This window comes from Scyliorhinus canicula, chromosome 11, assembly GCF_902713615.1.
Source record: "Scyliorhinus canicula chromosome 11, sScyCan1.1, whole genome shotgun sequence".
NCBI classification, from domain to species: Eukaryota; Metazoa; Chordata; class Chondrichthyes; order Carcharhiniformes; family Scyliorhinidae; genus Scyliorhinus; species Scyliorhinus canicula.
Window position 1 is genome coordinate 61,464,950 of NC_052156.1, and position 4,733 is coordinate 61,469,682.

The following is a 4,733-nucleotide window of genomic DNA, read 5'->3' on the forward strand; positions in this document are numbered from 1 at the left end:
ATTCAACAAAAGCAGCATCAAAAGGGCACCAGTACCTTGAGGGGAAAAGATTGGCTTAGGAAAAGTTATTTCTTTTCTTTGATGAGCGAGGAGAGCAACTCTTTCTTATAACTGACACACTAATATACTTGAGCAAAGCATATACTGTCACACTGTGATAATTATAACTTGAAAAGAATAATGTTTGCCAACAATGTTGTATAAAGGTAGAAAATAAAACAGTAAGGTCTCAAAACACCATGAATACCAACCACTGCCCTGACTACTTGCATGTGCTTTTAATCATCCAAATTTAATGCACAAACTACACAAATTCTAATTCTTGTCGCATAGAACTTAAAGCACAACATTTTAATCCTGACCCAAAGTTGTAGATAGCAATAGCAATCAGCCACCGCTTCCTCCAGTAAATTCAAAAAGAGTAGCATCTGAAATACCTCTGTGAAAAGTATAAGGATGACCATGAAACTGTTGCCGATTGTCATAAAAGCCCATCTGGTTCACTAATGTCCTTTCGGGAAGGAAATCTGCCATCCTTACCTGGTCTGGCCGACATGTAACTACAGACCCACAGCAATATGGTTGACTCTTAAATGCCCTCAGGTATGGGCAATAAATAGTGCCCCAGCTAGCAACACCCACATCCCATGATCAAATAAAGAAAAAAAAATGATCACTACTTTTGCATTGTCAATGGCCATCTTAATAAGGAAGGAATTCTTGTCTACAAACATCACTTTTGTTTTCAAACTTTTCAGTAATTTTCTCTCCAGTCCCTAGTCTTTGGAGAGTAGGTTGGTTCTGTGAATACCATTCTTATTCCACAAGTGGAAGAGACAGGACACAGGAACAATAATGTCACAAATCTTACAACTGCCCTTAAAAATTGGATTAAAAGTTGACATGTTTACCATCACAGTTATCTGATCCAGTTGTGTGACTTTAATTTGATTTCATTCAAAATTCTAAAAAACATGTTAGATTTAAACAATGATGTTTAGTATGTTGGACCTGCTGTGGTGATGCATTTTATTTTATATCTCTGTCACTGGAGGTTGGAGTGATAATTTTGCAGTGTACAACTACAATGTAAGCTCGAGAATGATCTTTGGGTTTGGTAGCAGTGTTCAACTATTGATCCAGTACACTACACATGTTAAATAAATAGGACATTGATCCAGGAGATGGTCTGCTCCATCCCTCTCAGCTCATCACCTCTTATTGTGGGTAGAAGAGCCATGATATTGTGCAGATGCTCCAACACTGTACTGTTCATTATATGCTCTTGGCTTTTACTCCAGAGCTTTGAACTTGCGACAGCCAGGTCAGGGGGGAAGGTTGGAACCGGTGCCAGCCAGCCAGCAGCACACCCACCCCGCCCCCATCCCTTTGGGGGGGGGTGAAGTTGTATACAGACTCTGCTGCAGAGGACTCAGTTGAGGATACCAGTGGAGTGGGGTATAGAAAAAGGCTGACGGGAATGCACACAGAAACATATGGTGCATTGATAGATCCAGTAGAAAGTCTACAGTCACTTTAAGGAACGTGAATTTTAATGCAGCGATTGGAACCCACCTTATCCAGTTTGGATGTGGTGGCCAACTCTTGGAGAACAGTTAATAGACCGAATATGGATGCAACACCTGATGTCTCAGCTTCCACCGCAGTTGAAGCGGCAGACACCTAACATCGATGTATGAGAGTGGAAGTTCAGACTGAGGTCTGAAACCTGTGCATTGCAGTCTCAAACTGCTGCCATCAATGATGCAGATATCAGTGATCAAATGGGCCCTCAGGCCATCACAGTAATCCAGCAGTCAGTTCTCCAGGGTGAAGACAATGAACTCCCTTTGGCTAATGTATAGAGGGCGCGATTCTCCCAAAACGGGAGAAATCGTAAGGCTGACGAATCTCGCTGATACCTAAGAAAGACAAAGACTCAACGGAATGTGGGTCATACAGGCGCGCGGGACCCTGTACGAACACGGAGACAAACCCGCCCGGGTTTGACGCCAGCGCGCCCCTTCCCGACCGGGAACCGATTCTGGTCCCCAGTCGGGGCTAGCAGCCCGACGCCGCAAGCTCCGGCATCACGGGCTTAACGAATTTCGTTAAGCCCGCTTGCCGGAGTTAGCGCCGGCTGACGCGTCATATGACGTCAGCCGCGCATGCGCGGATTGGAAGACTCCAACCCGCGCATGCGCGAATGACGTCATCGCGTATTTGCGTGAAACCCGCGCATGCGCGGGCCGGGATGCCCCTCAGCCGCCCCGCGAATGGATACTGCGGGGCGGCGGAAGGACAAATAGTGCGCGGGCATCGGGCCCGCTGCCCGCGATCGGTGGGCACCGATCGCGGGCCCATGGCACCCTTGGCACGGCCGTGGTACTGCCTTGCCAATCGGTGCCATGGTTATAAAAAGCGAGTTGTTCCCACCGTTTTTACGAACGGCCAGACCAGGTCTGTTTGCCGTTCGTAAAAACAGCGTAAAGGGCTGGGACTTCGGCCCATCGAACAGCTGTGAATCGCTGCCGGCCGTAAAAAAACGGCGGCAGAGGAGGTATCATCCTCCACGTTCTGGGAAGCGCTTAAGGCCGTACTAAGAGGGGAAATCATTGCCTTCAAAGCGCAAAGAGATAGGGAGGAAAGGGTGGCTGGGCAGAAGCTGGTTGACTCCATACTGGAGGTAGACCGTAAATACTCCGAGGCCCCGACCGTAGAGCTCCTGGCGGAGAGAAAAGAACTACAAAGGAACTTTGACCTGCTCTCCATCAGGAAAGCAGTGCACCAACTCCGCCAGGCGCGCGGGACCCTGTACGAACACGGAGACAAAGCCAGCCGCCTGTTGGCACACCAGCTGAGAAAGCAGGCAGCCACCAGAGAAATTGGGCAAATCAGGGGTACCAGAGGCATGTTGGAAACAGAACCAGAGAGGATTAACAAAACCTTCAAGGCCTTCTACCAAGAGCTGTACACCTCAGAGCCCCCAGCGGGGAAGGCTGGGATGAACCGGTTCCTTGATGGACTGGTCATACCAGTCGTGGGAGAGGGCAGGAAACGGGACCTGGAAGCACCACTAGCACTGGGAGAGATCATGGACAGTATCAGCTCCATGCTGATGGGGAAGGCGCCGGGACCGGACGGATTCCCGGCGGACTTCTACAAAAAATTTGCGACAGCGCTGGCCCCGCACCTGCGGGAGATGTTCACAGACTCGCTAGCTAGGGGCACACTGCCACCCACGTTAGCACAGGCCTCAATCTCGCTGATACCTAAGAAAGACAAAGACCCAACGGAATGTGGGTCATACAGACCCATATCTCTGCTGAACGCAGACGCCAAAATACTGGCCAAAATCCTAGCCAAAAGGCTAGAAGACTGTGTACCTGAGGTGGTCACAGAGGACCAGACGGGCTTCGTCAAAGGTAGACAGCTCACCTTGAACATCAGGCGCCAGCTGAACGTGGTAATGACCCCCTCCGGGGAGAGAACACAAGAGGTGATCGTCTCCCTGGACGCAGAAAAGGCCTTCGACAGAGTCGAATGGAAATACCTCATAGAGGTACTGGAGCGGTTCGGGCTTGGAACAGGGTTCACCGCGAGGGTAAAACTCCTATACAACGCCCCCATGGCGAGTGTACGGACCAACAATACCAACTCCCAATACTTCCAGCTGCACAGGGGCACCAGACAAGGATGCCCACTGTCCCCACTGCTGTTCGCACTAGCAATCGAACCGCTAGCAATTGCGCTCAGGGCAGCAAAAAATTGGAGGGGGATCCGAAGGGGAGGCAGAGAGCACAGAGTCTCACTCTATGCAGACGATCTGCTCCTCTACATCTCGGACCCACAAAGCAGCATGGACGGAATCATCGCGCTCCTGAAAGAGTTTGGAGCCTTCTCGGGCTACAAACTCAACATGAGCAAAAGCGAGATCTTCCCAGTACACCAGCAGTGGGGAAGGGGGGGGGGGGGGGGGGGGGGAGGAACTAAAGGGGCTGCCGTTCAAACAAGCCCGACATAAATTCCGCTACCTGGGGATCCAAATAGCCCATGACTGGAAAGGGATCCACAAATGGAACCTCACCAGCCTGGCGGAGGAAGTAAAAAAGGACCTGCAAAGATGGAACACACTCCCACTCTCCCTCGCATAGAGTCCAGACGATCAAAATGAACGTATTGCCCAGGTTCCTCTTCCTGTTTAGATCCATTCCGATCTACATCCCCAAGGCCTTCTTCATAGCGCTGGACAAACTTATCATGGCGTTCGTATGGGGGGGTAAAAATGCTAGGATCCCAAAGAAGGTCCTACAGAAAACAAAATCCAGGGGGGGGCTAGCCCTCCCGAATCTACAATTCTACCACTGGGCGGCAACAGCCGAGCGAGTAAGGGGATGGATCCAGGAGCCAGAAGCCGAGTGGGTGCGTGCGGAGGAGGCCTCCTGCATGGGGACCTCCCTCCGGGCCCTCGCCACGGCAGCACTCCCATCCCCACCCAAAAAACACTCCAGCAGCCCAGTGGTGACAGCCACCCTCCAATCCTGGAACCAACTGCGGCAGCAATTTGGCCTGAACAAAATGTCGGACAAGGCTCCCATCTGCAACAACCATAGGTTCAAACCAGCACTGACTGACGCCACCTTCAAAAGGTGGAGACAGGACGGGGGGACACTGACAGTCAGGGACCTATACACGGACGACAGGATCGCAACACTGGACGAACTGACAGAGAA